We start from the raw sequence: 13,641 nt of genomic DNA on the forward strand, positions 1-13,641 counted from the left end.
ACAGATATGCACATACACATATACACACAGAGTGGAGCATGCATGCACACATGCATACACATGTGCACATGCATGGGCATGCATGTACATGTATTCACAGACACTATACAGAAAGAAACATATGTGTACATGTACATTTGCAAGCATAGACATACATTTACACACACACATATACATGTGCCTGTACACACACAGACATATGTATATACACAACTACGCAGAAACATAGATATCCAGATATACATATATACAATACAGTTATAGCACACAGTTGCCCACACGTGTTTATGCATGTGGACACATGGACATATGCAAGCATGCACCCATATGCATATACATGCATGTACAAACCCACGCACGAATATATGTGTACATGTACCAATATGTGTACACACATGGACAAATGCAAACATACACATATGCGTACACATACATACCTGTACCAGGATGTGCATCACCACACATGGACATACATATACATGTACACACACAAACATTGCTATACCCAGAGTTATAAAGAAGATAATTTAAACTGGAAATTCCATATTAAACTCTGAAAGCTTAGCTTGGTGTCTCTGTGTATAAAAGTTTCACTCATGTTTTGAGAAGCACTCTACCCACACACATGACCAAAGCCCCTATCTCCCACCTCAAGCCAAAGTAACCTCTGCAGCTCCCAATATAAAGTAAGCTCTTGTTAGAATTGGCACATACAGGCTGGGCACAGTGGCTCACACCTGTAATCCCAGCATTTTGGGAGACTGAGACACATAGATTGCTTGAGCCCATAAGTTCAAGACCAGCCTGGGCAACATGGTGAAAGCCCATCTCTATACAAAATACAAAAATTAGCTGTACTTCGCGGTGTGAGTTTGTCTTCCCAGCTACTTGAGAGGCTGAGGTGGGAGGACTGCTTAAGCCTGGGAGGCACAGGTTACTGAAATCATGCCACTGCACTCTAGTCTGGGCAAGAGAAGGAGATAGTCTCAAAAAAAAAAAAAAAAAAGAGAATGGATGATATATATTGATATGGTTAGGCTCCGTCCCCAACCAAACCTCATCTTAAACTGTAGTTCCCATAATCCCCATGTATTTTGGGAGGGAGAGAATTGAATCATGGAGGTAGTTTCTCCCATCCTGTTCTTGTGATAGTGAGTTAGTTCACATGAGATGTGATCGTTTTATAAGGGGCTTTTTCCCCTTTTGCACTGCAGGCCTGCCTTCGTGTAAGATGTGGCTTTGCTCCTCCTTCACCTTCTGCTATGATTGTGAGGACTCCCCAGCCATGTGGAACTGTGAGTCTTCTAAACCTCTTTTTCTTTATAAATTACCCAATCTCAAGTATATCTTTATTAGCAGTGTGAGAACAGACGTACATATATGGAACTTCCTGTTCACAGACCTAAAGCAGCTGATGTGATCTGCATCTGAAATGTGCATATTTGCAGGACTTCTCTCTGATGAAGACAGCATCTCTGCATAAGCTAGACAGAGTGTGTCATCCTTCATAGAGAAGATCTGGCCTTCCATCCAAAATCAGTAGGGAAACAGGACCTTGGTTACACATAGTTTTACTTCTGATTTCTCCTTTCTCTAGTCTTTTAATGATACCCTTTGAATACAAGTTCCATGCTTTAAAGATCAATTGTTCTGTAATTACTGCTTGCACACAATTTTGGGTTTCCACCCAGGGCACTGAATATTTAAGGGCATAAACAATCCCACACCCCCCTCCTGTCATCTCAGCACACCTGGTGCTCTATGCTGCACCCCGGCAGAGACTCAGTGAGTGCTGGTCAGTGGGCTGAGTGGTTCATTCTCACTCCTTTCTAACCTCACCTATTCAAACCACAGCATATCCTCAGGGATGTTGGCCCCTGAACTCAGCTGTGGCTAGGCAAAGCATGAAACTCAGTTGTTCATCTGGCATTCAAAGCCCTGGGTCCAGTTCCATTAAACTATTCAAAACCCCTGAACTGAGTGTGGCTTAGGCGACGGGCTGTGCTGGCTTTCCTAAGACTGCTTCAGTTTTAGGACCTATAATCCCACATCCCTGGGAATCCCGCAGTCTTGAGTAGACTAGCATGACTGGTCACACTAGTAGGGATCCTAAAATCAGGAATAGGAGTGCAAGCACTTCCCCCTTGAATTGAAAACATGTCTACCACCTGTGATGCATTACTAATCAGAAGAAGTGTATTATGAAACACATAGAAGCATAGACAGAGCACAAAGGCCCATGTTTCAAAGTGGGAGTGATAAGAATATTGACGACAAAATGTTCCTGCCTTCAAGGACCACACTTCCCAAGGAAGCAGCTACATACACAGATAAGAAATACAAGTCAGGCAATCATAAAAAATTCAAGGCTGGGAGAGATCTGTCCCATGCAGCTGTGGAGTACTGTGGACATCGCCACAGTGAAGGCCCCCAACAGGACTCTCCCCACAGCAATCCAATCCACTTCTCTTCCCCCTGTTCTTGATGGCAGGGATTTCTCAAATCCAGAAGCAGCTGAGCAGGACTGGAGAGCTGGCTCAAAGGAAGAGGGTAAGGTATGAGCTTTATAATCCATTGTAACTTATGCCCCAAGTCAGTAAACTCAGGGTCAGGCCAGACCAGAACAAATTTATTTCCCTCTGTAATGACTGGAAAAAGTTGCTGTAATTTCCTTTCCTCTTGTCCTCTCCATTCCTTCCCTGGGTACTCTGCCACCCACCTACCCAGTGAATTACCCAAATCTTCCAATTCTTATTTTACAAACTGCACCTGCACCTGCTCCCCTGTTCCATTGCTATCTCTTTCATATCCAAAGGTTAGGCATTAGCATAGCCTGCACACCAGTCTCTCTTTCCTCTATCTTGCTTGTTACTAACAAGAGAGGCTGATTACAGCAGCTCTGACCACGAGAGATCCTTTCCATGCTCTCTCCTCTCTACACAATAGATTCTGAATGCCTTTGCAGAGCACTGGATGTCCTCTGTAATATTCTCCCAATGGACTGTTCTTGTTTCCCTTGTCTCCCTCTACTCTGCTGCATGTATGAAACCCTCTCAGATGGCCTATTTACTGTTTCTACCCTACTATCTTTGTTTTCCTACAGTCTTACCTGGTTCACACCATTCCTCCTTCCTGGAATGTACTCCATCTATTGAGGTCAAACCTGTGCTTCAGGACTAAAGTCAAGGTGATCTTCCACACAATAACATTCTGGGTCATCTCAGCTAGAAATGATCTCTTCTTTTTATGAATATTAAGCACACTCCATCTGTAAAGCACTTATCAAAACTATTTATATCCTAACTAAATAAATGTCTTATCCTCACAGATACTTGTTTTATCACTTTGGGAACAAAGATCCATAGGCTTTACTTCTTTAAAGTTTTCATATTTTCTCTTATTATATCACCTTGTATATAATAGGTATTCAATAATGCATTCAATGAATTATCTACAAACAATGTTAGGGAGCAATTTACTGATTCCAAATATTTATATAATGTTTATCTTTTATGGGAGGCATGCTCTGCAAGGCTTATATTCTATGGAATCATTTTGAAGGAAAAGGTAAGAAAATAAGTGAGAAAGATAAGGCATATATTCAAGTCTTATATATGATTGATTAGAGTTGATTAGAGTAGGCAGCAGTTGATTTTAAGGGAATTAACTAAAACTAGAATTTCCTAGGTAGAATGATTTACTTATTTATTTTCCTCACTAAGAAGCAGGCCATGTGATTCTTTATCAAGAAAAAGGCAGAGAACTTTAGAATATTAAGCACAAGACCCTAGCTCTGACACTGATCACTGGCAATGATAATTGTGCAAGTGTAAAGGAAAAATCCACAGATTCAGGTCAAATCATTCTTAGAAACGGATAAATGGCATATACAATCATTCCTAAGTGACAGTGAGCTTTACGTTATGTTAATCTGTCTTAAAACTCAATTTATTATCATTAATGGCATCCTGCAAAAATAAAATCTTGGTAGACTAAATGAGTAACCAGTGGCCACACAACACTCCTCGAGCCTCAATTCCCTCTCCTTCTATGTGGGAAAGCAACCTAGAATTCTAATCTGTGCTTGTTCCACTTGTTTCTTTCAGCTTCTGGCCAATACAGTGCTTCCATTCTCACCAAGCTTCAGAGGGGTCCCTACAAGGCCGCCGCAGGGAGTTCATTACTCTTAGCTTGGATCCTTTTTACTTCATTACCTTGTCAACATTGACATTTATAACACTGGCCCAGATTCCCCAGGCAAAGGGCAAACAAATCAATAGCAGAGCCATCGGCAAGGAAGAGGGATATCAGGCAAAGAAAATCAATAGGCAGCATGGTTGTATGATCTTATTAACAGTAGCTGCTGTTTTCAAATACCACTAAGCGCCAGACACTTCACAGGCATTATCTCATATCTTCAAAACAAATAAATAAAGCAAGTATTACTACTCCTACTTTACAGATGAGGAAACCAAGGCTCAGAGAGGTGATGTTAGTTATGACAAAGCTAAGAAGCAACCTTTCTATGGTTTGAGCTCAGCACTGTCTGATTCCCAACCCATTCATTTCCCATCTCACTACCACACACATTCGTGAGAAAAATACATTGTAAGAGGAAGCTGGAGATACTCATCCAAGTCTGGGAGGCAGCTAGCTGCACAACATTGGGCCCAGTCATGGGTAGTGTGATAACCTTTCAGGTAACCACAGTTCTAATATTTATACATTATACATATATGTGTGTGCATGCGTGTGCCTGTGTGTGTTTTCCTTCAACATACATTATAGAACATGTAATATGTGTCTGCCAATACAGTAGCAGGGAAGATAAAACCGTAAATGAGGCTGGGGTCCTGTCTTTGGAACCTCATGACTACCCCATGCTGAGAAGTGGAGAGGGACAGTGGTAATGTCTGGGGTCTTTAAGCATCGGACTGGATTTGATGATTTTAAGCTTGACTGACTCACAAAGTATAACATGATTATAACCCATCAGAGGCAGCTTGACTCCTGAGAAAATAAGTTTAAATAATTTCAGGTGGGTTTTGGCCTAGTTAACTCTTTTCAGATGATTTTATCAAAAGTATTATTGGCCAGGTGCGGTGGCTCATGCCTGTAATCCCAGCACTTTGGGAGGCCGAGATGGGCAGATTACTGGAGGTCAGGAGTTTGAGATCAGCCTGGCCAACATGGTGAAACCACATCTCTACTAAAAATACAAAAATTAGCCGGGCGAGGTGGCACACACCTGTAATCCCAGCTACTTGGGAGGCTGGGACAGGAGAATAGCTTGAACTCAGGAGGCAGAGGTTGCAGTGAGTGGAGATTGCACCTGGGTGACAGAGTGAGACTCCATCTCCAAAAAAAAAAAAAAAAAAGAACAACAAATAAAAAAATAAAAATATATTGTCCACACTACCACCTCCACTGTTTACCAATCATCAATTAAAGTCATGTTAACACCTTGCCTTATCCATTCATTCCCCTAGAGTGGGAGAGAAGAGTAAAATTTAAGCTTTGTTACATAAAGACTAGGATACCTTTAGCTGGAAGGCAATTAGAGTCCAAAAGGGAAAATGCTAGGTTGGATGAAGTGGCTTCTTATATTATTATTATACTGGTGTTACAAACTTTACTGAGCTGTTATTAAATGGCAGGCATCATCCTAGGCACATCATTTGCATTACCACCAGATTTTTGGAATTATAATTGTCATAATAACATATACCTGTGTTCTAATTGAGACGACTGAAGTTTGGAATATTTAGTAATTTGTCCAGGTCACATTAGTCAGTGGTGAAGTCATAATTTGAACCCAGAGCTGATTCCAAAGCCTGACTTACAAGAAATGTGTCATCCTCTCTCCATGATTAAAGACTCCCTCACTCTACCTCTACTTTTAAGCCCATTAAGTCTAAAAAGACAAACTTTTGATGCAGAGCTTCTCAGCAGAAAAATGAACCGTGCATTGTGTGAAATTTTCATATCATTCCTTAAAAACCAAACTGTGGCAGGATTTATTAGGAGCTTGGAATCCAGACACTTACTAGTTATGTGATATTGAGAAAGTCACTGAACCTCTGTGACTCAATTTTCTCATCTATAAAAATAGAAATAAGAATGGTACTTATCTCCCTGGGTAATGACCAGGGGAAAAATAAATTAACTTAAGGAACGAGTTTAGATTTAGCATACAGAAAGATATTATGAAATAATAATACTAACAGTAACTACTAGTTTTATGATACTATTGGTATTAGCATGCTATAAATATTATACCATTTTTAGTACTATTATTTTGTAACAGTGAAGAAAATCTAATATTTAGCATAGCCTACACGGGATACTTCAAAACCTTGAAAAACTTTAATACTACAAACAGATCCCACCCAAATAACTTTCCTTTGAAAGAATTAATTTTTAAGATAAGCAGGATCTTTAGAACAAGGACAGTTTTTTTGCTGTTATATTTGTTTGTTTCACACATTGTGTGGCCATAGTAATGCTCAATAGTTTTTGCTTGAGAACGAATTTGAAGTTTATATCAATGAGAGTCATGTCATGTGACTTCTGGGCCACCACACAAAACATCCTTCACTATCACAGTCAGGCAAACATGTGTAATGTCTGGCAAATCCATGAAGGCCACCCCTCTTAGAAGGAGATTACTAACAGCTCCTCCCAGCTGAAGACAGTCTGCATTTGGAAACAACATATCATTGATATTTTTACTTCATTCATTTTTTTAGTCACTAGTATAGACAGAGCAGGCAAGTGACGATATAAAATGAGTAACTCAAGGGCATGCTATTCATAGAGTGGTTTCACTCTTAGAAAAAACAGACAACTTTTACAGAGCAGTGCGGAGCATGGAGCACGCTGGCACTGCTATCATGAGGTGATTCATTTAACACACAGAAATAAAATTGCATCTTAAATCAGAAGATAACACACATTCCTGTTGCATGAGGAGAAACTAAATTATCTACTGAATTTCTCTGTGGGGAAAAAATGTAACTTGTTATTGTTAAAGGAAAAAAATAACAAAAATCCCATCTAACCCAGTTGCAATTCAATGCTGGTTATCTACAAAGTAGAAAATATAAGCCATGCGTGTTTGGGAAGTTGGGATGATTATTGACATCTGATATTTCAGGATGCTCTAAAACACACCATTTATTTCATGATGCAGAAGGTCAAATTAGATTAACGAATCTAAAATACTGTATTACCCAAACAGACAGTATCATTAAAAATTATCTGGACAAAATATAAAGCAATTACACACAATGTGAGGATTTGAGTCTGAAAAAGGCTGTGGTTTGGAGATTGAGTATTTACTGAAGAACTACGTATGACCATAAACAAAATGAAATATAATTTGAGAAGCCTATGCATTTAAAATGAAATAATCTTTTAGAGGAGTCACTTTGGAAGCTATAAACTTGTTCTAAAGAAGATTACATGCATTTATTTATTAAAAGAGCATAGCTCAACTATTATTTTTCATACCGCAACATATTTGAACTGTTGATGCACACCGGCACAATCCTTTCCCCAAATGAGCCACAATTCCTAGCCCATGGCTATAACTGCACCCTCTTCTCCCCTCTTAAAAGAGGGAGAGCAAAATGCAAAAGAGAAAAAGAGGTGGCATTACTAGATCATTGCTGATTTTTCTCTTTCTCTGGTAAGAACAGCTCAACTTGCTTCTGAGAAGTAGCCTTTCCCTGTTTTCAACCCATGCAATTAACGCTGAACTATCTCCATTCTCTTCACAGCCATAGCTGGGTGAATAATTTGGCCATGGCCATGCAGTAGATCCCAATCACCTGAACACTGCCATGGTCTGGGATTGGTCCTTGAAAACTCAATCCCATGACTTAACATAAGGAAAGTTTTCTGGAACTTTAAAAGTGGGAGGTTTTCTTTCCACATGGAATGTTGAACTGCTGCTACTTAAACCTGGAGTTGATGATTTCACCTTCATTACCACTGAAATCTTGCCTGCAAATGAAGCACCTCCAAGAGGTAAGCAGTCAAATGTGGAGTGAGAAACAGACAGACTGGAAAAACCCGAATCATAATATTTGAGATTCTGAAGCCAGCTGTACCTGAAGCAGATCTTACACCTTGAAACTTCTATTTTCACCAACTATTATTTTCTCTTTTGTTGTTATTGTTGAAGCTGGTATGAGTTTGATATACCCTTGAAACAGTGCTAATTGATAATGAGTCACACTAGATTCTGTATGACTCACCATGGTTCAGAATTGCTCTTTTGGAGCACAGTTGAGCACCTCCCTGGAAGTTACACTTACAGTCACCTTGACAGACACATTAACAAAAAAGAAAACAGAAAAAAAAAAAACCCTCACGGTTCTCTTTTATGTTTCTACAACCTTGAAAATAAAGAAAAAAATAAGCCAACATTTCTTGAGTATATGCTAAATACCAAGTAATTTGCATATAAAGCTTCAAGAAATACTTACACAGCTCTGTGAATTAATTAAATGAATTAAGTATTACTATCCTCATTTTACCAATAAGGAACCATAAACAGGTTAGATAAATTCACCAAGGTCACACAATGGTTAACTACATGAGAGATGCAAACATGGGTCAATTTGTCTCCAAAAAGCTGAGCATCTTCCACTGTAGAATTTTGCTTCCTAGTTTAGCATTGACTCCCAGATTTGAATCATAAGAAGGCTCTGTGTCCAAAATCAAAAAGGAATTAGAGTTCAGTCTTCCAAAGTGAGCATTTTGAAGTACACACCTTTTATTTATACGCATAAATTCTTCTGTGCTTTCTATAAATGGCAGCCATAATTCAACCTCTGCAAGATGCTTGTAAAGTGATTTTATGTGAAAGCATTCAGGGTATTCATTCAATGATACTGTAATGTTGGACAAGACACAGTAAGCTCAAAGTTTAAACCTGAGGGATTGGGGAGAATTAAAGAACCCTTTTCTATAGATGCAATCAGAACTCATTTTAACATGTCAAAATCATGTGTAAGTGCTCACAGATAGCTCTGCAATTTACAGATTAGCTGTAAATTTTATGCATCTTGAGAAGAAATTCTTTCAATTTCTGTATTTTTTTTGAGGCAAGTAAATATTGAAATCTAGATGGGCAAACAGCCATTGGAGCAGAAGAATAATGCCTCTGTCAGGTGTGAGCTTAGGCCTATCAAACTGGCAAGTAGGAGATTAACAAACGTTGGCTGCATAAAAAAAATAATGCTATCAGCATGCCATGAGTGCAAATTCCATTTTAATGTCTCTTCAGAATTTGGTAGCAATAGTTTAAAGGCAGTACTATAATTCTTTTCCACCTAAACTTTAACCTGTTTCCATATGTTTAAAAAGTAGCTACTTCTTAATTCTGCAGATTGGCAAGAAGTCTTCTTTAAGAAGAGATAATAATAATAACTTAATTCTTAATTTCACCAAACAATAGTAGTTTTTGTTTTGAAATCAAATTTTCTTGATATATTTTAGAAGAGTAAAGAAGGGGAAAACAGGACCAGACAAAAAAAAAAAATTAAAAACAAAAAAGGCAGAGTTTCTTTCAGAAGTTTCAAGTTTTTTCAATTCCTATGTCTGCCTGGCTGTCTACGCTCTTGTGACAGGGCCAAGTTAAACAGAGACTTAGAAATAACAGTGATAAAGCACACTATGCTTGAATCTGAGGCATACACATCTATACTTTCAAATGAAATAAGCAAGTTTCCAGAAACATTATCTCTTCCAAATGGATTACTTCCCTAAATATGTGCTCTCTCTCTCTTTTAATGTTATTTTTCTTAAATTCACTGATGCAATAGGCCAGAACCAAGTAACCTCTCTTGAAAGTTAAGAAATGTCAGTAAACCAAAGAATAAACCTTGCAATATCCCGTAACTTGATGGATTTGAGCATCAACATTCTTAGAGAACCAACAGCGAAGTTTTAATGTACACAATTAAATCTGCTATTTTTCATGGGCCAGTATCTACATCATGGGGACCTTCAGGAAACAAACAAACAAACAAACAAAAAACTGCTTTATTTATAACAGTATCTGTAGCACCGTGGCTGGTATAGAGTATGTACTAAACCACAGTCCTCTTTAGTAAGGAATTTTTCCTTTCTCAGACAAAAAGAAAATGAACAAACTTGCTTTTGCTTTGCAATGAAATGCTATTGATGGTACTGAAGAAAACTGAGACACTAGATTTACTACGTATGTTTTCTTTTCATATCTACCATGAAAAATGCTTTCTAGTGTTTGATTTACAGTTGGAAATGTCCTACAAAGCAATCTTTTCTAAAATTGTGAAGTTCAGTTGCATTTATCATTAATTCCATGTAGCCATTTTAATACCATCTCTTCCTGTTTTCTCCATCCCTACTTTACTCTATTTCTGATACATAGGGTTTGGTTTCCTTGTTCCAAAGGTCCCCCAGGATTAGCGTCCTTTCTAAATAATAAGCCTGAATTATTGTCTCCCTTTACCTTCTGCTAGGGAACTTTCATAGACCAGAGTGTTAAGGTTAAGTGTTGGTCAAAATCCTTCCATCTGTTCAACGGCAGTTCAAATGGGAAGGCAGCCCAGTGAGCAGATGTCTCCCATTCTTAGAACAATGAAGACATTTTATTGGGTATTTGATATGGTTTGTATCTGTGTCCTCACTCAAATCTCATGTTGAATTGTAATCCCTAATGTTGGAGGTAGGACCTGGTGGGTGGTGATTGGCTCATGAGGGAGGATTTCTCATGAATGGTTTACTACCATCCTCTTGTTGATGTCCCTGCAATGGTGAGTAAGTTGGTGAGATATGATTGTTTAAAATTCTGTGGCACCTTCCTCCTCGCTCTTCTTCCTGCTCTGACCATGTGACATGCCTGCTCCTCCTTTGTCTCCTGCCATGACTTTAAGATTCTTGAGGCTTTCCAGAAGCTGAGCAGATGACAGCATCATCCTTCTTATACAGCTTGTAGAACCATAAGTCAATTAAACATTTTTTCTTTATAAATTACTCAGTCTCAAGTATTTATGGCAATGCCAAAATGGACTAATACAGTATTCCTCCGCAATCTTAACAGTTCTTTTCTACCTGATAATTACAAAGCACCAGAAATAAAATAACAAGTTGTCTGTAGTACCTTGCTTTAAAGTTTCAATTCACCAGCCTTATTGTTGGCTTAGCTAAAAGTGTGAAGGGTCATATGAATGCTATATACAGTGGTAAGATTTAATGAGGATTTTTTTTTTTTCATTTTTAACAAGAGGATATTATTGGAACTTCCATTACACAGAGCAGGGGCCATGAAAAAGGTCTGGGCTTTGTGGTCCTTAAGCCCACATTTTCCCTCTTTCCAAGGGTGTTTTAATTTGGTTAATGATATTAATAGTAACAACATTTCTGCTAAGACTTCAGCCAGAAGACTGATCTCATTCAGGTATGGAGCTCAAATTTATATTTCTTCTCTGTTCAGAAAAAAAAAAAGTGAGAAATTAAAATTGTCCTAAATTGGTAGTACCTCCTGGCACCTGGCAGAAGTTAAAAAAAAAATCTTATTTTGAGGAAAGTGTCTTAATTTTTGATCCTTAGAGTTGTCACAAATTAATTGTAATCAATATGAACAAACACACATGCGCGCGCGCGCACACACACACACACACACACAGCATAAGGAAACAAGCTACCACAGGAAAAATTTAGAAAACAGCTAGTAACAGACTGGGACCCTCACAGACTTCAGATGTTGGAATTATCAGAGACAAAATGTTTAATAACTATTAATGAAATGCCTAAATACATAAAAAGATGGAAACAAACAAAAGAACAGAGACAACAAATTATCTTTATTAATAGCCATGCTTCAAAAAGAACAAAATATTATTTTTAGAAATGAAAGATAAAATCAATAAGAAATGATTCATTGAACGGGATTAGGCCTAAATAAGGAGAGGACTAGTGAATGTGATGCTAAAGCCAAATGAATTGCCCAGAATGCAAGATGTCATATCAAAGAATGAAAGCTATAAAAAGAGGGTAAGAAATATGATGATACAATTAGCAAGTCTAAGTTCATATAATTTAGATCTAGAAGAATTGAGTAGATAGAATAGGAGGAAGCAAGATTTGATATGTTGAGAATTTTTAAGAACTGATGAACAGATACATATGAATAATAAATAGGAACTGGATACATAGATACATATGACATAGCGAACAGGAAACATAAAAATATCAAGTAAGACACTTTAAAAAGAAATCTACAAGCAGATACGTGATGACAAAACTGCAAAACATCAAAGAAAAAAGGATGACTTTAAATCAACTTGTAAGTAGTAGGCATGGAGGTGGTCAGAGCACCTTCAATAGCAGGACAGATGGACAGCGGACTTCTTGGTAGCAACCGGGGAAGCCAGAAAACAAGAGGACACTGATGTGCCAGTGAGTCTTTGAAACTGGGTCTTCAGTAGGAAGAGGTAGGGAAAGTCCTGGCTTTTAGCATTTCTGATATCCACAGTGTAAACCCTCCTACTACAGCTGATTTCAAGCTGGCATCCTGCCACCACTGAAGGATGTAGAGTTGGGGAGAGACATGTATACCTGGCTCTTAAAGGCCAGTGCCACTGGCTCCATCACACCTCTGACTGATTTCTCAGTACCTGAGAGAAAATATTCTTCAATATTGCATTGAAGATCTAGCAAGATTATCTTCCAAGATTAAAGGTAAAATAAAACTTTTGTTCAGGAAAATAAATAAATAAATAAATATATATATATATATGTGTATGTATGTATAATGAAGGGAACCTTAAACAGAAAATAATTCAAAAGAATTTAGTTAAAAAGAAGGAAATAAAGCCTGGCAGAAGATAGAAAAGTCTGAGATAAAGGAAGAAATGAGGAATGTATAAACTAGTGTCTATATTAATAAATCAAAAATAAGCAGTATCTAAAAATTATAAAAATGATTATTATTAGGACGGTGAATGGAATCAGAGATAAACTCAATCAGGGATCAGTGTTGATTGGTTCTTCCAACTGCTATTTGGGGAACTAAAATGGACATTTTTTTGACCCTACTGCAGCTAGGTTTCTGGATCAACATTACATCCGGAAATTATAAACCCTTTATGAAGCTTGAGGGCTGTAGCAAGAATCATTTTTATGCCTTTTCAGCTCTTTCTACTGGCAAGCAAAAGCAGGGGCCCGTGATGCCTTTTCCACAGCCATTTTTCAGATACCTCCTCTTTCTACCTGTGAATTTGCATACAGTATGGGGCACGAGGAAGTCATTCCAAAAGACCCCAAAAAGAACCCATACTGTAAGTACTACAACAATTTTGTAAGCAACTAACTTACGTGTTAAATGTATTTCTGCTTACCATGCATTGAGTTATTAATGTTTTCTGCATTGTACTGTGATAGAGAGAGAGTCAGAAAGAATATGATAGAATCACAGGAAAAGTTGGATACATAGGAAATCGGGTAGCAGAAACAAAATCCAACTTTACAAGTAGCCCCACAATGTAGAAGGACCTACATTTGCCATTATAAAAAAAATGGATGGACAGTTGAGTATAAAAAATAAAATCTAGCAGTATGTTCTTCACAAGATCACCTACAAAGCTG

General features: G+C 38.0%; 1 protein-coding gene across 2 annotated transcripts in view; it reads right to left on the minus strand.

Moving 5' to 3' along the window:
- CNTNAP5 (contactin associated protein family member 5) overlaps window positions 1-13,641 on the minus strand; it is an 876,843-nt gene that overhangs the window by 38,232 nt on the left and 824,970 nt on the right. The gene's annotated exons all lie outside the window — the stretch shown is intronic.

Source organism: Pan paniscus, chromosome 13 (assembly GCF_029289425.2).
Source record: "Pan paniscus chromosome 13, NHGRI_mPanPan1-v2.0_pri, whole genome shotgun sequence".
Classification (NCBI taxonomy): Eukaryota; Metazoa; Chordata; class Mammalia; order Primates; family Hominidae; genus Pan; species Pan paniscus.